We start from the raw sequence: 23,336 nt of genomic DNA, 5'->3' as shown, positions 1-23,336 counted from the left end.
TGTTATTGACGTTCTTGTGGCCCATTTGCACAAGTCGCCCGTGTGCAAGCATTAGTAGTTGCCTTGTGAAACTTTTGTTTCTTTATTGCATGGGCTATATGCTTTACAGCCAATTATTTTCTGTAGTCGCTGTGCTATGCTGCACGGGTACCTTCGCTTGTGCATTTTTTTTTTTTTAAACTTTATTTTTGGAACAAGATAAACAATACATTCCCCCCCAAAATTGGCATCAGCATAGATAAATACAGGTGTACACAGTTCACAGTCCTAGTATGGCTCCAACAGTTGCAGATATAACAGGAGATGCAAGAGTCAATTCCTCGGGATGCAATGCAAATATAAATCCTGACAGTAAGGAACTTGTGCGCTGTCATCAGGGCATTACCCCACCACAAAGTCTCCCAGCCCACCTCCCGCCACCCCTTCCTCAGGTCCCGATTCCTAAGAGGAGAACAATTCAGCACTAGTTGCATCGGAGTCGCCGTCAGCCGACCCCACAGCGCACATCATACGCCATGCAAGTAAGTCCTCCTGTAGCCGTTCATCTTTACGCGTATGCTGCATGTGCGTCTCATCAGCCAATGTCCATTTCCCTATATCCCCAAGCCACAATGTTATGTCTGGTGCCCTCTGTCCCATCCAGGTAATAGCCACCCGCCTTCTAGCCAGCACCAAGAGCAGCTGCAGCATTTTATATGACAGATTCCTCTTCCTAGGTTTGGGGACCAGGGCCAACAAGCAGTGGAGCGGGGTCAGGTCAAGACGCAGGCTCGTGACCTTTCGGATGTGGACTACTACTACCCTCCAGAAGTCCCCGACCAGCGGGCACTCCCAAGCCAAATGGAGAAATCCGGCTCCGACTGAACCACACCTAGGACAGGCATCCGATTTTTCCGCAGCAATGCGGTGCAAAGCAACTGGAGTCACGTAAGTGCGGTGCATGAAATTAAAATGGATCAATTTGAAACGTGCGTTACACGACACCTTCCTGGTAAGCGTCCCTATCCGTTTCCGTTGTCCCGGGTCTAAAGCGACCCCTAGATCCGCCTCCCACGCCGCCCAGGACGGGGATATCCAGGGGGGGGGGGGTGAGTCACATCTCATTGCCGTATATAACAGCGTTATCAGTCGCCGTCCCGTGCCGCACGATAGCAGGATATTTAAAGTATGGGACACCTGGGGCGCCTCCGGGTACTGTGGCCAGGTCGCCCTCACCATGTCCTGCAGGCCTCTGTAGTGAAGATAATGACCCCCAGTGAGACCGAAGGCCTCCGTAGCTCTTTCCAGGGTCACGAAGGATTCGTCTGGGTACAGGTCTGCCAAGGTTTCACAGCCACCCGCACGCCATTCCCGAAACGACATGTGCTCCTCCATTAACGTGACCGGTGCCAATATCCATACTGGCAGCTCCCTATGAAAAGGGGCCCGTCTCAGCACCCTTTCCACAACTCACTGCCAAAGTCCCACAGTGTGCTGGACAATATACGGCAGGGAGTCGTCCGCTCCTCTACCTCGCATCAGGGCCACCTGTAGCGTCTTCTCATCTGCGCTACCTGCCAGGAGTCGCAACTCCCAATTGTCCGTACCCGCGAACCAGCGCGCCGCCGGTAGAAGTTGGGCCGCATAATAATATAAATCAAAATGCGGGGCCTCTAGGCCCCCCTCTTCCCAGCGTCTAACTACCGTGTGCAACGCAACCCTGCTGCGCCTGCCCAAAGCAGGGAGGTGAGCAGCGTATTAAGTTTGTTGAAAATATGAGGAGGGAGAGGACAGAGGGTATTCTGTAGGGTGTACAATACTCTTGGCAGCATCACCATCTTCGAGACGGCCAACTGGCCCATGAGAGAGAGTGGGAGCGTATTCCAGAAGGATACAGACTGTTGTAGGGAACTGAGCACTCGGTCGGCGTTCCGGGCCAGCAACTGTTCATCAGAGACGGCCACTTGGATACCCAGATAGCGGAAGGCTTCAATCTCCCACCTCAGTCCCAGGGGCGGGAAACCCACACTGGGGTCTTCACCGCATTCCGCAAGGGGAAAGATCAGGGACTTCTTAGGATTGAGGCGCAGCCCAGAGGCTGCACCAAAACGCTCCAAGTGACGCAACAGGAGCGGCAACGACTCCCGGGAGGAGGTCAGGTCGAACAGCGCGTCATCCGCATAAAGCGAGACCAAGTGTACCACAGCCCCCACTCGTATTCCCCAGGGGGCCATCTCCGCACGGAGTGACACCGCCAAGGGCTCAATCGCCGGAGCGAATAGGAGCGGTGACAGGGGGCACCCCTGGCGGGTGCCCCTGCCCAACTGCCACTCCTCCGAGCGGGCCGCTCCGAGTCTGACCCTGGCGGTAGGCGCACTGTAGAGAATACGGATCCAGGCGCAGAAGAGGGGCCCCACCCCTGCCAACTAAAGCACCTCCAACAGGTACCCACAGGTAACTGTATCGAAGGCTTTAGCCAGGTCTCTCGAGACCAGGACCGGAGGATCCTCCCTTATGGTGTCAGAGGCAATCTTTGTTACAACTGAGGATCCTCCCTGTCACGCACTTCATGTAGAACGTGGTTCAGGCGCCGAAGATTCATGGCAGTGTTGCGGCCCGGAATGAACCCGTACTGATCTTGATGAACTAGGCGCGCCATATGTGGCGCCAGCCGGGTGGCCAAGATCTTAGTGAGGATTTTTGCATCGGTATTAATCAATGTGATTGGACGGTAGGCCGCGGGGGTCACAGCTATACCCACCCGGTTTCAGGAGCATGCAGACCGCACCCTGCTGCATGGTGGGCGGGAGCGTGGCACGCTCTACCGCTTCATGATAAACCTGCAGGAGACGGGGCGCAAGGGTGTCAGCAAACGCCTGATAAAACTCTGGAGGAAAACAGTCTCCACCCGGTGTCTTAGCCTTTGGGAGGGCGGCTAACGCTACTTTGACCTCATGAAGCGTCACTGGGACGTCCATTTCCTCAGCATCCTCGTTAGAGAGGGTCTGGAGCGGCAAACCATGAAGGTATGGCTGATATGATGCCTCTGTCACTAGGGGGTCCGCGGTATAGACCTTCAGTAGATGAGTACGAAGCACCGCAAGGAGGTCCAGTTCCGAGTGCACCAGGTCCCCAGCGGGGTTCCTCAACGCCACGATCCGTGCAGGGGCCGATTCCCTACGGAGAATCCAGGCCAGCAATCGGCACGACTTGTCCCCCTCACGGTGGAGTCGCTGTCAATAGTGGCCAAGAGTAAATCTATCCAGCCGCGCCAGGATATCATGAACGCCCTCTCGGGCCGTCCGCTCAGAGTCCATGCTCAACCCATCCGGGTCCGGTAAGGACTGGTAGTAGTGATAGAGCAAGATTTCGCATCGCGACTTGCTCGATTCATGAACCTCGATTTGTCATAACCTCATAAACGTACGTTATTATTAATATCTTTATTTTGGATATGCGTGAAAGGTAGCGAAGCTTGCCTATGTGTTCTACTAAAATAAGTAAACCCTGTGTCTAAAATGGCCGCTGCTTGCCTTTTCGTTTCTGCGCTAGCGTAAGGCACAGTCACGTGTAGAGACGCAGTCACATTTTGAGAGGGAAAAGGGTGCGCATGCGTAATAGCTATAAGATGGCTGTGCATCTGATAACATGCTGAAGCTTTGTGCTGCTGCTCCTGTGATGTTATTCGTTGCACTTATTCACTAATGCATAGTATATTTTTATAATGATGAAACTAAAGTACGAACTTATAACATGTAATACCTTCATTTAATTTATGTGCTAATTTGTTTTCGCTTACTTTTCATGTATCACGGGAAATGGGGCTCCAAATGGGTACGAGCCATCTTGAAGGTCCCTTCCGCGCATGCTCAGGATGCGAGGCCAGAAACAACCTTGGGCAATGGAACTCAGCCAGCTGGCAGAGACGGACACGATGCTCCTGAGAAAGTGACCTGCGACCCAGCAGGACGGAGTTGTCTGTACCCATATTGAAACAATTGTTAATAATCCATTGTATTTCACTGGCTTGTCTCATGGGAACCCCAATCTTGCTAGGCGGCACCTTAGGATGCAAATTAGGCCTTACAATAGTCTGTTCTGATTGGTGTGTTAACCAAATCCTACCTTAGGACCAATCGAAATTGGGGATTCTGACACTTTGCAACATTTGAGGGGTGGTACCCTGTCCCAAAACAGTATATCTACCCTGGGTTCACCTAGGGAAATTGTCCGAATAGCTGACCTGTCACTGACCCAACGCACTCAATAGGTGACTGAAGATACAGAGCGCTGCGGAGCACTCTGTCCGAATTTGACCATAGACTAAGGTTTTACTAAACCTTAAAAGTGCTGGCGGAGCACTTTGCTGGGGAGTTCGCTAACCCAATCGGGGTTCTGACTGATAGCTGCAGAGAGGGTGGAGCGCAGGCGTTGCTTCCGAACTGCGGGTGCTGGTCGTGTCCTGGTGGTCCTGTCCTGATCCTAATCTGAGGGTTTCCTGTCCTGTCCTGGGTGTCCATTCTGCACCTGCTGTCCATTGAGGGGTATCCTTCCTTGAGGGTTTCCAGTCCTTAACTGACCCGTGGCCAGGGTTGGTTTTCACACCAGTCTAGGTAAATATCGCTCTGAATCTCTTGAAACTGCACCTTTCTATTTTTCTGTCTTTGCTTCAATAAAGACATATCTTTGCATATGATAAGTTTTTCCATGCTCTCCGCAACTCATTGCATCTCATGAAACGTATGCATTTACTTTCATAAAGTGTTTCCTACGTTACCCTAAATTTTAGAAATTATTTTCGCCATTGCAGTTTGCTATTTCTTGATATGGTCTCTAATTTTCTCACAAAACTTTACTGAAGAAACCTTGAATTAGTCTAATTTCTCTCTCAGTTGGTTTTCTATTGCATTAGCATTTAAACATAAGTGATTGCCCTTAGAGTTCTTTTATACAGATATGTACTCTTTGCAAAATTGATTTTAGACTGTCTCCTCGTAATGGAGTGTATGTTCTAAAGAATTTAATTCTGAGATGAAGCTTTTAAAATTTCTCAGTTGTCTGTGGTCATTTTATGAAATAAATCCCAGGTTCATATGTTGGGTTTGTATTTTGCTGCCTTTCCTTTTACAGCTAGCTCCCTGATCCATTGTGGTCATAGGTACCCGTAACAGTGGATGGTAAGTCGGGTACACTAGAAAATAGAAAAGGAACTCACAATTATTGGTAGAAGATTGTGACGTCATCCGATCAATGTATATGGTGATTTGAAATATATGGGCCCGAAGACGGAAGTGGCGAAATTATTGGTCGGGTGACCCGCGATCTCTAGCAGTAATTTTCTGGTAGCAGAGTTATGGTTAGGGAATAGTTAAAGGTTAGGCAGGACTAGTTAGTCTAGCCAAGTCGGAAGCTGCTAGTATATTGATGCTGCTACAAGAGTAGGCACTTCAGGAGAACTGATCACTCACTTGAAATGTTTGCTTTGAAAAATTATGAAAGGTTTTAAACTGTTTTTCTTATTATTGTATTGATATATGTATTAACCCATTCGTTCGTAATTGTTAAATGTTTTGTTGGGAATCCCCGGGGAATTGAATAGCGAATGGTGAATAGAATCCATTCGTGTTGAGGTCACCTGCTCTAAGGAAGGTTGGTGCAGGTTAGGCAGAACTGGAAACACTAACTAGGGTTTTTTCCGAATGCATGTTTGAATAAATGTTAGTAACGAGATTCATTGGCAAAATTCCCATTGTGGCATAAACCTATTTAGGGTCACATTGGAAGAGTAGCAGGTTCATCGGAGCTTGGGTGAAAGCAAAGGGGCTCGCTGGGGAAACCTTAGTCTTGGATATATCCCGGTAAAGTGGATGAGTCTAGGGGAGTAACAGGTTCTCCGATGCTAGAGTGAAGGGTAGGCAGAGAAGACCTATCCGTAGTGAGTGAAAAGTAAATGGAAGTAGTTTACTTGCAGTGAAAAATGTCTTTCTATCTAGACACTTTAGCACGGTGGCGAATGTGTAATTGTTGTAAAATAACCAAGCACTAAGCACTTTAGAAAGTAAGAAAGTTTCCGTTACCTTGTGAAGGAGGGAGTCAGTCGCGAAGCCGCTCTGACGTCACTCAGTGCCGCGCTGGGATTGGTAGACGCAGCGGGCTGGTAGCGGAGCTGGAATTGTAAAGGAGGGGTGAGCGCCGGAGCGTGAGAACTGTCTCGCGAAAGGGCCGCGCACCCATTGGTCGAAATTATTTGAACTCGTGCACCCCATTGGTCGCACGGAATTACAAGACGCATTCTGATTGGGAGTAATTTTGTAAACAAAGTTAAGCGTAGGAATCGTATATGGCACTCGTACAGACCGCATACTAGACCCGATCCGAGAGATTTGGGATTTCAGAGAGATCAGTTTAAAGGCATAAAGCACGACATTATGTACGGAAAAAAGCGAAAGTTGTCCCTTGTAAATAAAGTAAAGAATTATTTCAAGAAAGACAAGCCGATTAAAACTAGAGAAGGTGTTGTCATTCCGCCACCGAATACTCGCGCATCTTTCATGATGTTCGATAAAGGGTACAACACATGTGTATGGTTGGAAAATCGGGCGGAATACACAAAAGATGACGGAGTATTGGCTTTTCCGTTAGACGGAACATTTAACAGCAGGATTCTATTTAATTTGAGAACCCGAATGAATGATTTACATCCCAGACCTAGATTAATGCAGTACGAAGCACTAGAGGAATGGGAAATTGAGGCTTTTGAAAGGGACAAGCCCCGATTGGATAAAGGATTGACAAAATCTTATCCAAAACTGAAGCAAGAAGCCCGAGTCCAAAAGATGAAACAGTGGAGGCAGAGTATGATTGTTGAGGGACTGTTTCCCATGATGCCAGCAGAAGATCCTCCTGGGGGGGGGGAAAGGACAGAGAAATCCAAACACTGGGGGCCCCTCGGAGAATCGGATGACGAATTGTTAGATGACATGTGCATGAGAAGTCCGCCTCCCTATAATGAAGGACACCGACCTTCGAGTGCAGGGGATATTCCCCGGAGACCTCTACAAAAGGAAGAGGTCAGGTCCGCAAGTGTAGGAGGGGGTTATCTAATTCCTCCTTATCCTGAGAGTCTAGGACCCGTAGAAACCAGAAGTATTTACCCCAGGAGACCCGTTGGTGGGGAGACGGGATATTCACGTGAAGAAGATTTTTGTTCTCGTCCTCCCTATGGAGGCGAGGTGAGATCCTTAAGATCAGGAATGCCACTATTACAGCCACCGTATGAGGAAGAGCCAAGGTCTCTAGGCACAGGAAGGTTATTCCCGAAACCAAATTATGGTGAAGGACCGAGTGAGACACATCCCACTGCCCCGAGTTATGCTCCCACTCTAACCCCACAGGTGTTACATGACAAATCTTTGGACAGGTTATTAGAAGCGCTAGCAAAGCAGAGAGCTGAGATAATACAGAAAATGTCACCGCTAAATACAAGTCCTGAAGCCTTGACGATCCCAGTAACTATCGGACCAGTGGTTCCGTTGTACGGGGACCGTCAAGGGACTCCGAAAACTCCAGTAATTACTCCTGTCATTGCACCGGCCAGACCAGAACCCTTAATTGTAGATGACCAGACAAGTGAGTGCGAGTCGGAGGTCTCGCTGCTAGATCTGCCCGTTAGAAATGCCAGAAAAAGGATACAGAAAAGACAATCCTTTTAATGCGAGGGAAATTCAAATGGAATCGACCTCGGGTACTAAGAGTGTCACATTGGGGACTCCTGAAGAAATCGAAAGATGGAGTCAAGAATTTGAAAAACAAGCGTCCCCAACGAAACCTTTAGATCTCTACAAGCTGAGAATAGAAATAGAGGAATTGATGGCAGGAAACGTAGGATTAGACAGATTAAATACCTACTCCGAAGACGAAATGCTGTTTATCTGCAAGAGTCTCACCCGAAATACTCTAGTACTTCATGAAAAACTGACCGACACTGCTGCTAGCATGGGAATAGATATTTCAAAATCGAAACCTCTGCAGAAACCATATAGGGCAGATTTCTCAGACAAGGATTTGGAAAACTTGAATGTTTCAGGGAAGAAAGCACAGGTCAAAGAACTATTGACAGTATTACAAAAATGGGGAGATGTGGAAAGATGGAAAGCCAGATGGGCCAAGAAAAAGGATGAGGCCAGATCTAAGCAAGTAACTTCTGAATTCGTTTTAAAAGAAGCGGACAAGCCAGAACAGTTATACCCCATGCGCGAAGTGCCAGGTGGAAAATATGTGCACGTTCCATGGTCCAGACAGGATATTGTATCCTTTACTAATGATTTCCCGAAATTGCGAGAAAAGCCCGTGGATTGGTATAGGCAGGTAGAAAGATTCGTAAAAGTGCAGAAATGCCTATGGAAGGACCTGGATGGGTTCTTCGACATAGTGGTCCCTGTAGATCTGTGGACCGAGTGTAAAATAGCCATAGCTTGGCCTAGTGAGGAATACGCGAGAGATGAAAAAACAGGAGAACCATCGAAGGAAGTAATGAGAAAATATGATCAGGTAATTAAGCATCTGAAACTAAAAGTGCCCGCAAAGGAAACTGATTAGACCAAGATAGATAGAACCACGCAAGAAAGAGACGAGACAGTGCATTCCTTTTATGAAAGGCTGTTGCAGGTGTTCAAAACATACAGTGGTATAGATAACATCGAGATGAAGGATATGACACACTTCATTTACAGGTTTGTAAACGGTTTAAGGCCCGAAATCTGTCAATGGATAAAGGATAATAAAATCTGTTGGCATACTAAAAAGATAGATGAGGTCCTACGGTACGCAAAGTACTGCGAGGACGAGATGGCAGAAAAGAAAAAGGCTCTCAAAGAGAAAGTGATGTGGGCTCAAGTAAAGCTTGCAGAACAGCAGGAAAAGCAGTTAAGCAAGATGAACAAAACTACCCCGAACCAAAGCCCTGGGGGTGGGGGTGGAGGAAAGCCCAGAGCGAAAATGAGTAGAGAGGTAGCCAAGAAGAAATTTCCTTGCCATCAGTGCGGGGAAATTGGACACTGGAGAGACGAGTGTCCCTATTTACAAACTGATAATGCCCAAACACCTGATTTAATTCCACAGACGCAGAATGAAAAACAAAGAAAGACCCAACAGCAGGTAAAAACGATCCAAGTGCCCAGAGCGCCAAAACCTATTTTTAAAGGAAAATCACCACAGGGTGATGACGTAGAAATCTGGGGAGGCAATGAAAATAGAAATACAGCAACTTCGCAGTATTTACTGAATGACACTTTCTTCTGTGACGACCAGTACTGACGGGGCCTGAGAGGGGAGGACGAGGAGTGCGTACTTGGCGCCTCCTTGCCGGTGGACCAGACGGGACCATACATTGAAGGAAAGGTTGATGGAAATGATGTCACCTTTCTGTTGGACACTGGTGCTACCCGTTCTACTGTAAGAACAGTGGACGTTCCAAACCTACCCCTCTCGGGAGAAGCCATCCAAGTAGTGGGTGTATCTAATCAACTGATTAGTACACCTGTTACCGAGCCCATGGAGATCTCAATTGGAAATTTCAAACAAATGCACAGATTTGTTGTCTGTGATACCAGTCCGGTAAACTTACTGGGACGTGATTTGCTGTGCAAAATGAATTGTACCATCTTTTGCACACCAAAGGGCGTCGAAATTCAAACCCCAGATGAAGACGGTATCTACAAGCTAATGTTAATTAGACCGGACTCAGAAATAAAACGAATGACTATACAAGACTTACCTGAAGAACTCCAACAGACAGTGAAACCAGAAGTGTGGGACTTTACAGGAAAGGATGTAGGATTAATGAAAAACGTAGACCCCATACAAATAGCCATGAAAGAGAATGCAGTGTACCCCAATACCAAGCCTTACAGAATGAGTGCAGAAGTGAGAGCAGGTGTTGCCATTGAAATACAGAAATTGCTAGAAGCAAACATAATACAGGAAGTGATGAGTAGCCCGTGTAACTCACCCATTATGGGCATCAAAAAGCCTAATGGCAAGTACAGAGTAGTTCAGGACCTAAGAAAGGTAAACAAGATAGTGGTTCCTTGCTGCCCTATTGTCCCGAACCCAGCAGTGATCCTGTATCAGATTCCCTGGGATGCTGAATGGTTCACTGTGATAGACCTATGTCATGCATTCTTTTCGATTCCATTGCATCCAGACAGCAAATTTCTTTTCTCATTTGCTTTCGACAGTCACGTGTATGTCTGGAATAGGGTCCCCCAGGGGTACACAGAAAGCCCCTCTATCTTTAATCAGATCTTGAAAAAATGCCTGGAATCTTTAGTCTTACCTGGAAAGTCTGTTTTGGTCCAGTACATTGACGACCTATTGGTGGCGTCTTAAAGTCATAGGGACTGCGTGGTTGACACCATTGCCCTACTAAATCACCTGAGTGAAAAGGGACATAAAGTGGCCCCTGAGAAATTACAGTTCTGTTCGAAATCAGTGAAATATCTGGGACACCAGATAGAAAAAGGCATCAGAAAAGTTACCTCAGAGAGAGTCAGAATAATTCAAAATATGCAGTTACCCCGTACTCAGAAAGAAATCAGAATGTTCCTCGGAGTTGTAGGTTACTGCAGGCAATGGATTGTGGGATTCGCAGTCCTTGCAAAACCTTTGATTCAAATGGCAAAGAAAGGACCAAAAGACCCAGTGGAATGGAATGATGAGAGCTTGACCGCTTTCACAAAATTGCGTAATTGTCTGTGTACAGCCCCTGCTTTGGGGATGCCTGACTACTCCAAAGAGTTTGGCCTATTCTGTGACACTCGTGACAATTGTGCATTGGCCGTCCTGACCCAGGAGCATGGTTTGACCAGAAGGCCTGTGGCATATTTCTCTGCCACTTTGGATCCAGTGGCTGCTGGATTACCTGGATGTCTGAAAGCAGTAGCTGCAACATGCACCAGTTTAGAACAGAGTGAGTCCATTATCATGGGACATCCTGTAACTGTATGTTCCACATGCAGTTGTGATTCTATTGACCCGAACAAAAACTCAGTATCTCACCCCTAGTCGGCTGACTAAATATGAGAGGATTCTCATGGGTGCTGCAAACATTGTCATCACCAGATGCAATATTTTAAACCCCGCCACTCTACTCCCTGAATCAATGGTAATGGAAGATAAAGGAGATGATGAGCATGACTGTATTGATCTGACAGAGTTCAGTACAAAACCTCACCCAGACATTAAAGAAACTCCTTTGCCTGTGCATGATGAGGAATGGTTTGTGGATGGTTCGTGCCTGAGGCATGAACTGGGGGGCCTAAGTGCTGCCTATGCTGTGGTCACTTTAAACAAAATTGAAGAAGCAGCTTATTTATTTGGGGTAAAGTCTGCACAAGTAGCCGAATTGATCGCTCGGATTAGAGCTTGTAAATTGGGAAAAGACAAGAGAATAACAGTGTATACTGACAGCCAGTACTGTTATGGGGTGGTGCATGACTTTGGCCAGTTATGGCTACAAAGAGAATTCCTGACTTCATCAGGTACCCCCATACGAAATGGAAAAGTGGTTCAAGACCTTTTAGAGACAATCCAGTTACCAAAGGAATTGGCAGTGGTCAAATGTATTGCTCATAAGAGGGGCCTTGACCCTGTATCTTTGGGAAATGATTTTGCTGACCGGGTGGCAAAACAATGCGCCATGGATCAGATGCGAATAAATCCGAAGCGGGGTGGGGCTGGAAACAGCTGCCAACTTAGGATGTTTGAAGAAGTGCCTACCTGGGATGAAGTGAGAGAATGGCAGCATGTGACGCCCTGGGAAGAGAAAGAAGTGGAAAGAACAAGGTTGTAGACCGAGACGTGAGGATGGTGTCATTGTGGGCCCGAATGGTATGCCTGTGTTACCCAGACAACTACTTGCCCCAATGGCCAGACTGATACATGAAGGATCACACATTGGTAGGGATGCCATGGTTCTGGTATTTCAACAGACTTGGTACAACAAGGTTCAGGAAGGTAGCAGAGTCCCTTTGCCAGAGGTGCTTGACATGTCAGCAGTTCAACGCTGGCAAGAAAACAGTAGTTGAGCTGGGGAAAATTGGGAGATCAGGGGGTCCCTTTGTGAGAATACAAATTGACTTCATTACCATGCCCCGTTGTGAGGGAAAGAGATATGTCCTTGTCATTGTCCGCCTGTTTTCAAAATGGGTGGAAGCCTACCCAACCTCCCAATGTGATGCCATATCAGTAGCTAAGATGTTGCTGAGAGAGCTAGTACCGAGGTTCGGGGTTCCAGTCTTTATTGACTCAGATAGAGGCGGACATTTCCAGAAAGAAATACTGGCTCAACTCTGTCAAGCATTTGGGATCACACAAAAGCTGCATTGTGCATATCATCCAGAGGCTTCTGGAGTAGTAGAGCAAATCAATGGCACTATCAAGAATAGATTGGCAAAAATATGTGATTCCACTGGCATGAACTGGATAGCTGCCTTGCCTCTTGTTCTGATGGGACTCAGAAGCATTCCAGATCGGAGAACAGGCCTGAGCCCCCATGAGATCTTGATGGGAAGAGTGATGAGACAAGCATGGGTACCAGGATACAAACTGTTAAGCATTTCTGATGATTTGGTACTTGAATACTGCAAGCAACTGGGTGACCAAGTGCGCTCTATCTCTCGCCAGATTGGGGCAGACGCCATAGCCAACCCGACAACCCCAGTTCACAAATTGGTTCCTGGTGACTGGGTTAAAATAAAGAAGCACACTCGTTCAAGTTGCCTTGCACCAAGGTGGGGAAAAAAGCGGCAAGTAATCCTGGTAACGACGACTGCTGTAAAGTGCGCCGGCGTTCCCAAGTGGATCCATGCCAGCCATACCCAGAAGGTGATACCTGACGAGGAGCCTGGAGCAGAAGGTTGTCCAGCTGAGGGGTCTGCAGACGTTGGTCCTGAAGTAGCTGACGACAGACGACCGAGCACCAGCCCAGTGGAGGGTCCCATAGACGTTGGCCCGGGGGTAGTTGATGACGAATGGCCAAGCACCAGTACTGCTGAACATCCAACTGAGGCAGGTCCAGAAGTAGCTGATGACGAGCTGCCGGGAATCTGGCCAGAGGATTGGATACCCATTGTCGAGCTCCCTGGAGACCCACTCAGAACAAAAGAGCGAATAAGAGAAGACAGAGTGGAATAGAGAGGTCGAGCAAGGCACAGGCGAAGACCCTCAGATCATTGAGATTCACATCAAGTCTGAGGACGAAGAAGAAGGTCAGACAGTGACAGATCAGGTGATTGACACACCTCCACTGACTCCTGAAATCGAAAAGGGACAGACTAGACAGTGTAATAGTTCGAGCAGAAGAAAATCAAGGGATCGAAGTGCTTGAACAGGATCAGATAGAATTAGAAGAACGTGTTCAGGACACAGAAACAGAGACATTTAAAAGCAAAAACAATATTTCACCTGAACCAGGCCAGCTTAGTGACCAGGCAGAAGAAATAGATACAAGACCTGGGACTAGTCAGACAAGAAGGGAAGAAACAGAAACCGAAGCGCCACCGACAAGTGAAAATAAAAGAGCATTAGGAGAAAGCTCGATCGCAGTGCCAGCCAAAAGACTAAAGAAAAAGAAGCACATTGAGCCAAGGTATGTTAAGAGACTGAAATTAAGACTAAAAACAGTCCAAGAGAAACTTGCAGATATAGGAAGAAGTCCCCGAATTGCAGAAATACCTGAAGATACCTCCAAGAGAAGGAGTGAGCGAATAAAAAGACAAAACGAAAAATATCAGGACCCGGAGTGGACCTTCTTAATCTTGGAAAATTTTGAGGAACTTGATATCACTGACGAAAGCGACGGGGAACAGGTTGCAGAGTACTCTACAGAAGAGGAAGACGAGCTCACCTGAAGTTGCACAGAGTCAAATTTTTTTTTAGCCGAAATGTCTGAGTCAAGAACGAATGGAAGGCCTAGCGGTAGTTGTTGCAAAACATGCTGCAAAGTATGTATATGTAGTATAGTTATAGTTGTATTAATTTGGATAGGACTAACAGTTTTCATTCCCTTTATGGTTAGTAAGAATACTAATATTTCCCCTACTCAGATTGCTGACCCTGAAGAACTGACAACACGAAGTGTAGAAAGACGTGAGAAAGCACTCAGACAAACAAAACGAGACTTAGATGCATCAGATGAGGAAGGACTACATTACCACGGAGTTAGGAATCAGACACACTCAAATGTTTTCGCAAACTTGTTAGTACACTATGTAGAGACTATGGAGATAGAGGATTGCTATGTCTGCATGAAGCTACCTACCTCTGTAGCTGAAGGCGTGACATACCATCACTTGCCCCTGACATATGGAATTTCCTGTAGTATTTTAGCAAGCTTATTTTACAAAAGGACCGTTACAGTACTATTACTCTAACAATGACGTGATTTTTTCCGAACTTCCTATACGGGGAAACTTGAATCCTGTACATACCAAAAGTGACGTTACCCGTTATATGGGTGAATACTTCTTGACTATAGGTACTATAGACTTAAATGAAGCACACAGAGACAACTTGACCTGTTCATTACATGAACAAGAAAAGGTATTTTTAAACATGGCAGAGAAAAGAAGGAAGAGTTTCCAAAGAAAGGCAAATGACAAAGGGCAGAAAACCCCTATATGGGCTGAGAACATGGAAAGCACCTCAACTGGCGGGGCGGGACCTGCTCTGTTGCTGGATTTCGAAAAGAAAGGGAAACTCTGTCTTCACCGCGAGAAGACTGATTATTATAATAACATTTTCATTGGTTCCAGTCAATGTGAACACAATTACAAGGTAATTGGAGGTTGGGGATTCAAAAATGGGTCAGAGCCTGTGTTTCCTGGAATTTATTATATATGTGGAGACAAGGCTTATTTCAAATTGCCGGATCACTGGTATGGAAGCTGCTACTTTGGCATTGTCTTCCCGAAAATATACCATGTGAATGAAATTGCTGGAAGCAATGAAAACATTAATGGCTTAGTGCGTAGTAAAAGAGAAAGCGTAGGTGAAATAATGGGTAGTATTTTTAGTGCACTGATACCTGGAGTGGGAGTGGTTCTGAACACTCACAGAATTTGCAAATTGTCCACAATAGTGGATCTGCTGTCTACTGACACAGCTCATGGATTTCTGCTGGTCAATACCGAAATGGTTGCAATCAGATCAATGGTTTTGCAGGACAGACTTGCTCTTGACACCTTATTAGCAAAAGAGGGCGGAGTCTGCCGGATGTTGAAGGCGCAACATTGTTGCACTTACATTCCGGACAAAAGCGTGCAGCTCAAAAGATATGTGAAAAACATTACTAATTTGGAAAGGGAACTCAAACCACTCGAGGTTGACAGTGCCTGGAAGAGACTAGTTGATGGTCTCTCAAATGTAGGTCACTGGTTTGCTAACTTAGGTAGAAGCTTATTGTTCAAAGTACTGATGCCAATTGGAATTATAGGTCTTATCCTATTTTTCATATTAGTCTGTTGCAAATGCCGAAGGCATACTAAGAAGTATCAGGTGAATGCAAGAGGAGTGAAACGGAATGCGGATGAGCTTGAATTGGAGGAAATAAATAATCAGATTTACAAAAGGGTGAAAAATTCTCACCCTACCAAAAACGAGAAGGAAAAATTGAATCGAATGTTGGAAGAGATAGAGTTGTACAAAGTGTGAAAGAAAGTTGGCATCTGGTTCCATTTATGTGTGATGATAGTAAATATCATCAAAGAGGGGATTGATAGAGCAAGATTTCGCATCGCGACTTGCTCGATTCATGAACCTCGATTTGTCATAACCTCATAACAAACGTACGTTATTATTAATATCTTTATTTTGGATATGCGTGAAAGGTAGCGAAGCTTGCCTATGTGTTCTACTAAAATAAGTAAACCCTGTGTCTAAAATGGCCGCTGCTTGCCTTTTCGTTTCTGCGCATGCGTAAGGCACAGTCACGTGTAGAGACGCAGTCACATTTTGAGAGGGAAAAGGGTGCGCATGCGTAATAGCTATAAGATGGCGGTGCATTTGATAACATGCTGAAGCTTTGTGCTGCTGCTCCTGTGATGTTATTCGTTGCACTTATTCACTAATGCATAGTATATTTTTATAATGATGAAACTAAAGTACGAACTTATAACATGTAATACCTTCATTTAATTTATGTGCTAATTTGTTTTCGCTTACTTTTCATGTATCACGGGAAATGGGGCTCCAAATGGGTACGAGCCATCTTGAAGGTCCCTTCCGCGCATGCTCAGGATGCGAGGCCAGAAACAACCTTGGGCAATGGAACTCAGCCAGCTGGCAGAGACGGACACGATGCTCCTGAGAAAGTGACCTGCGACCCAGCAGGACGGAGTTGTCTGTACCCATATTGAAACAATTGTTAATAATCCATTGTATTTCACTGGCTTGTCTCATGGGAACCCCAATCTTGCTAGGCGGCACCTTAGGATGCAAATTAGGCCTTACAATAGTCTGTTCTGATTGGTGTGTTAACCAAATCCTACCTTAGGACCAATCGAAATTGGGGATTCTGACACTTTGCAACATTTGAGGGGTGGTACCCTGTCCCAAAACAGTATATCTACCCTGGGTTCACCTAGGGAAATTGTCCAACTTGTCCGAATAGCTGACCTGTCACTGACCCAACGCACTCAATAGGTGACTGAAGATACAGAGCGCTGCGGAGCACTCTGTCCGAATTTGACCATAGACTAAGGTTTTACTAAACCTTAAAAGTGCTGGCGGAGCACTTTGCTGGGGAGTTCACTAACCCAATCGGGGTTCTGACTGATAGCTGCAAAGAGGGTGGAGCGCAGGCGTTGCTTCCGAACTGCGGGTGCTGGTCGTGTCCTGGTGGTCCTGTCCTGATCCTAATCTGAGGGTTTCCTGTCCTGTCCTGGGTGTCCATTCTGCACCTGCTGTCCATTGAGGGGTATCCTTCCTTGAGGGTTTCCTGTCCTTAACTGACCCGTGGCCAGGGTTGGTTTTCACACCAGTCTAGGTAAATATCGCTCTGAATCTCTTGAAACTGCACCTTTCTATTTTTCTGTCTTTGCTTCAATAAAGACATATCTTTGCATATGATAAGTTTTTCCATGCTCTCCGCAACTCATTGCATCTCATGAAACGTATGCATTTACTTTCATAAAGTGTTTCCTACGTTACCCTACATTTTAGAAATTATTTTCGCCATTGCAGTTTGCTATTTCTTGATATGGTCTCTAATTTTCTCACAAAACTTTACTGAAGAAACCTTGAATTAGTCTAATTTCTCTCTCAGTTGGTTTTCTATTGCATTAGCATTTAAACATAAGTGATTGCCCTTAGAGTTCTTTTATACAGATATGTACTCTTTGCAAAATTGATTTTAGACTGTCTCCTCGTAATGGAGTGTATGTTCTAAAGAATTTAATTCTGAGATAAAGCTTTTAAAACTTCTCAGTTGTCCGTGGTCATTTTATGAAATAAATCCCAGGTTCATATGTTGGGTTTGTATTTTGCTGCCTTTCCTTTTACAGCTAGCTCCCTGATCCATTGTGGTCATAGGTACCCGTAACAGTGGATGGTAAGTCGGGTACACTAGAAAATAGAAAAGGAACTCACAATTATTGGTAGAAGATTGTGACGTCATCCGATCAATGTATATGGTGATTTGAAATATATGGGCCCGAAGACGGAAGTGGCGAAATTATTGGTCGGGTGACCCGCGATCTCTAGCAGTAGCTGAGGCGCTCCTCAGCACGCGTGAGTTCACGGAGCAACTGTCTGCGGACTCCATAGGTCAGGCCCATACATGCACCCCGCACGACCGCTTTAAGGGCATCCCATTGGGTCGCATATGGCATGTCACCTACTCCCCAGTTCAATTCCAAATAGGTACGTAGGGTCGTCTCCACATGGTCCCGTCCCACCGGATCCTGTAGAAGATCCCCCGGCATCCTCCAGGTCCTCGGGCGGGAGGACTGGTCCACCCATTGTACCACGCACGTTACAGGTGAATGGTCGGATAAAAACCGGGCCTGATGAGTGACCGATAAAGCAAGGGACGCACCGATGTTGGCAGCAAGGACTCTGTCGAGCCTACTATGTGTATTGTGCGTGGGGGTATAACAAGTGTAAAGCTTCAGTCCCGGATTACCGAGGCGCCAGACATCGACCGCACCCAGGTTATCCATCAGGGGGGAATGCCTGTCCAGCAGTGGATCCAGTACACAGTTAAAATCTCCAAACCAGAGGAGGGGGGCATCTAAGTCTGACACTATAAGCTCCTGTAGGCCGGCAAAGAAACTCGGGTCATCTACATTAGGTGCATAGGAATTCACCAGTAGGAAGTCCCTCCCATCCAGCTTCACTCGTATAAGAATATATCTGCCCTCAACATCTGCCTCGACATACTGGACCGCCAGGGGAACCCCGGGTGCCACCCAGATCAGGACCCCCCTAGCATAGGTAGAGAAGAAGGAATGGAACATCTGACCCCTCCACTTCTTCGCCAGCTTAAGAGCACCCTCCTCATTCATATGCGTTTCCTGCAAACACGCCACAGAAACTCCATGGCGGCGAAGGAAGGACAGCACCCTGTGCCTTTTTGAGCAAGTGCCCAGGCCACGCACGTTCCAAGTTAAAAATTTGTATCCCATAAGCTTTGGCTGTGCCCATCCGGGCACCCAAGTTTAGCCTCTGCAAGCAGCCCCCCAGGGGCGTGAACAACGGTACACTCTAAGCCAAAAACAGTTTCCCCCCACAACTCCCCCCAACCCCACATTGCCCCCAACCACACAACCTCCGAAGAAATCCCCCCCTCCCCCACCCATAAGCAGGAGTGGCGCAACAAGAAAACATGCCACCCCGCCCTCCCCCCACCAGCGCCATCCAAAAACAGCAGGACTCAAAACCCCGTCAAACAATCCCCCCACCCGCACCCGCGAGCAAAAGGACAGCAACAACCGAAAACGCTACCCTGCCCTTCCCCTGCCAGTGCCAGGACGTGCACAGCCACCCCATACAACCCACGCACCCCACACTCACACACAACCAACCAGATCCACCCACCCTCCCCCCCAACTCCCCGAGGACCCATCGTTCCGGGACAGTCTCCGGGAACGTCCATTAAAGACAGCTCCAATGCTGGGCGACGATTCGCCATAAACTCTTGGACCCCACATCACGTCACCCTGCCCAACGGGGCATCAGTCCTCCGCATCAATCAACCAACCAGGGTTCTCAACACCATGTAGAGACAGCATTGGTCTGATAAGAGCCAGGAAGGGAGGCCCACCCAACCTCAGAGGACACCAACGCTTTAACAAGACAGTACCTCATATCAGAGCTCACTCAAGGCGGGTTTCGGAGAGGCCAGTTTCCGGTATCACCGGAGCAGGGGAGTGCGCATCCGGCAAAGTTTCCTGCAAGGTATCCAGGACCAGGATCTCGCCAGTTGCAGACGCCTCAGGGGACTCCGGGGCGGCTCCCGTTGACGATGTTCTCACGCGGAGTGCTCCATCCTCACCCACGGTAATCCGAGGCTCAGCGGAACCCCGAGATCTAGATCTGCGTCTCCCTCTGCCTCGCCGGCGCCTCTGGGGCCGGGTCCCCCAGGTCTCGCGGGGGCCGCCCCGCTCACCAGGGGGTAGGTCGTCTCCCTGTATCTCTAGCCACTCCCACACCTCCGCCGGGGACTCGAAGAAGTGAGCTTGAGTTTGGCTGGGTAAAGGAGCATGTATTGGAGCTTCATGTCCCGGAGTTTCTGCTTCACTCCCAAGTAGGACTTCCGTTGCTCCTGCACCTGTTGAGTATAGTCAGGATAAATGGAAACACTTCTATTTTCAATGGTGATGGACTCCCTTTCCCTCGCGGCCCGTAGAATACAATCACGATCTTTATAGTTCAGGATCTTTGCAATGATGGCTCTAGGGGACTCGCCCGGCCTTGGAGGGGGGACCAGGGCCCAATGACAAAGACACTGGACAGGCCGGTCGGGCACAGCTGGGTGCGGATCCACATCTCCAAGAAGCGTTCAGCGTTTTCTGCCTCCAGGCGTTCCGGGAGGCCCAGGACCCTGATGTTACTCCGACCGGCCCTCCTTTCCGCGTCCTCAGCTCTTCTCTCCAGTGCACGGGTAGTGGACGTCAGGTGTGTGACCGATTTTTGCAAGGAAGCCACTTCAGTCTGTAACTGTGCGATGTTGCCCTCCGCATCTGAAACCTTGTCCGCTACCTTACGGAGATCCGTCCGGAGGAGGTTCACATCTATAGATACAGTCTCGATCTGCCTCTCCAAGGCAGAATGGGATCCTTGGATAGCCTTCAGGATCTCCGCCCGGGAAGGCTCATGCGGGTCATCCCCCCCATCCTCCGGTCCCGTCTGCCGTGTGATCCTCTGCGATGGCAGTCTTGGGGTGGTATACTGCACAATGGTGTTGGGTTGTGAGGTTTTCCCAGACCTATCCTTGCGGGTCGCCATCTCGAGGGGTAGATCGTGAGCCCTCCCGAATTGTCTCAGCAAGGTCCCTCCGGCCAGGTATAGAGCCCAGCGGCAGAGCAAAGACGGGAGGACCAGGAGAAAGGGCAGCTCAGCGGGCGGCGTCAGGCGGTCTCGGTCCAAGCGGTGACTCCCACTCTGAGAAAAGGGAAATGGCAACCAGCAATTCACGATGCACCCACCGAGCCGGGCGGGAGGGCCCCCGGCGGTCCGATAGAGAGCAGCAAACAGGTTCCCCCACCAAGCAAAGCACCCGGGACGAGCCCCCTCACCTTCCAGAAGCAACAGAGCGATCTCCAAGCCTCTAGGGGTAGGGCGCAACGTGGGCCAGGGGCATCACAGTCTGCACTCCGCTGCTGCGTAGGAGGGGAGCCGTCCCGGCACCCGGGCTAAAATGGCGTGTATATACCAGGAAGGGGCTCCAAGCCACCCGTGTCCCCCGGAGCTCAGTACCTCAGGCCGCCGCAGGTCCCACCGCCACCGCAGGCTCTACGTGGAAGGGCCGCTGTAGTTCACTGTTCAGGGAAGGGGACGGAGGCCGCAATCCCCACTGCTGCAGACAAACCAAGAGGGGCAGCCCGCTCAGGCCGCACGGTCACTCAGTGCGGGGTCGGGCTCTGAGGCCAACAGTTCCAGCCAGACTAGCGATGAGCCCCCGGTGGTCGCACCGCCTCAGCCCTCCATCAGTCCTGCAGAGCCCTACGGGACCGGTAAGCATTCACTCGAGGCAGTGCTCCACAACCGGGAGCTCGGACGCAGCAGAGGATCAGCGGGGGGAGGGGCGGGCGCTTCAACCCCTCACACGGGCAAGCGGGAATCACCGGACACCAGATCAGCCCTCCGCCAGTCGCCCTGGACGTCCGCCACCATCGCCAGTAATCGGGGGTCCGCAGTGGACGCGATCAGCCCCGGAGCCGGGAGACGTCTTCCCCGAGCGGGCCGCTCGCGCCGCTAGTCTTTCGCGCAGGCCAAGTCCGCGGTCTCGCGTATATCCAAGCGGAGACACCAAGGCGCCGCATCGATCTCCGGCGGTGTTAGCTGGGGCACCGGAGGTCCTCTCGGCAATGTGGGGGTCCTAAACATGTTAGGAGAGGATCCGGATCATCAGCTCCCCTTTGGAGGGTCCAGCAAGGATCTTTTAGGCAGGATTAGTGGGTCCTCGGACGGAGCTGGTGAAGCTCACGTCCTGTCGGCCATGCTGCTTGGCCACGCCCCCTCGCTTGTGCATTTTTAAGGCATATGTATAGGGTACCTGTAAACTCTTGTTCTCTATTGCCTAAGCTAAATGTTTTGCAGTGAATTGTTAGCCAGCTGCTGTAGTGACTGTTAAATGTTGCAGTCTCACCCTTGTTTGTGTGTTATTTAGGCACATGTGTTCAGTTACTGTGGTTGCTATATGTTTTGCATCATAGCTTTGGGAATTGCAAAGAAACATTGTGTGTTTTGAAAGGATTACATTCAGTCAGTCAAAAGGTCTTTATTTCGATTTACATCATAAAAGACATACTATACAATACACCACACAATTCATAGATAAAAATGTCATAAAATGGCAATAAAATCCATAAATATAGAACATGCTAAGACCAAAGTAAAAAATTATTAAATATATATAACAAAGACTCGCGACTGATACAATCGATAAAACCATCTAAGCACAATCCAGTATTCATATATGTAGACAGCATTGCTGAAGCCACCAACAACATCATATACACTATTTTATTAAGGACTCATATTCCAGATACGAATAATCCAGGCCCAACTGACAAATTTAGCTACACCTATACCAATAGGTTTTGAAGTGTCAGATTTCAAAGTTCTTCTAGCGGCCTGTGCGGATCTGGTTCCCAGTAAACTACATACAGGGCTTAGCCATATACATCTAGGTTGTAAATACATTGGACAACAAAAGAGGAAATGGTCGGCAGTTTCTACCTCATCCACACAAAAGGGACATTTATCATTACCAGATAGATTCCAGTTTTTCGTTAGCCCTCGGAGCGGAAGAGAGCCTACTCTGAACTGATGATACAGATTGTGATCTAATGGCTTTGTTATATTGTCCCTATATTCTTCATAAATGCAATCATCCTTAATAACAAGGAATAATTCTGTCATAGAACTACCCAGATCAGATGCTAGCCTCTTTGCCTTAATCCTGCTCCAATAAGCTTCCTCAAAAAGCTTCTTCGAGGGAAAAACAGCTGTGGCAGGGTTGGCCCATAAGGTCCCCAACCCCATATCAATCAGAGTGGCTTTTATTTCTGATAACCAGGGAATCCTGTGCGAGCCCCTTTACCCTTTAACTTATAGTAGGGCCATGGGATACATGGACAGTTCCGGTGTCGTCCACAGACGTCGCCAGAACGCCAGTGGTCTATACCGTACCATGTCCTCAACGGGCTGACAACCTAGGTCATATAATAGGGGAATACAAGGTGTTGATTGAGGTAACCCTATTGCTGACCTGAAGAATTTGTTCTGTGCAACCTTGAGTTGGGACAGGTCGCTTAAGCCCCACAGTTCCGCGCCATTTTTTATTTATTTTGAAAGTTTTATATAGCGCGAACAAGATCTTCGCAGATATCATAGCGCTTTACAGAGGAGGGGAGCATATATACATAGATACATCAATAGTGTTAAAAGTACAGTGAGGTGATATCATAAACAATCAAGTAAGTCAATTTCAAAGTCTAACAAAAAAGCAAAGGGTTCGAACAAGTAGTACAGATCAGTATCGAGTCTTTGAAGTTGATCCCCAGTAGTGGTTCAAGTGTATTTAGCCATGAGGATCGCTTTTACTTCTTTCTTGAAAAGTATGGTAGAGGGGA

The 23,336-nt window shown here is 47.9% G+C and overlaps 1 protein-coding gene across 1 annotated transcript in view; it reads right to left on the bottom strand.

Moving 5' to 3' along the window:
- TENT4A (terminal nucleotidyltransferase 4A) overlaps positions 1 to 23,336 on the bottom strand; it is a 606,146-nt gene that overhangs the window by 300,393 nt on the left and 282,417 nt on the right. The window lies entirely within an intron of this gene.

Source organism: Lissotriton helveticus, chromosome 4_1 (assembly GCF_964261635.1).
Source record: "Lissotriton helveticus chromosome 4_1, aLisHel1.1, whole genome shotgun sequence".
NCBI lineage: Eukaryota > Metazoa > Chordata > Amphibia > Caudata > Salamandridae > Lissotriton > Lissotriton helveticus.
This window is presented reverse-complemented; position numbering and strand designations above follow the sequence as displayed.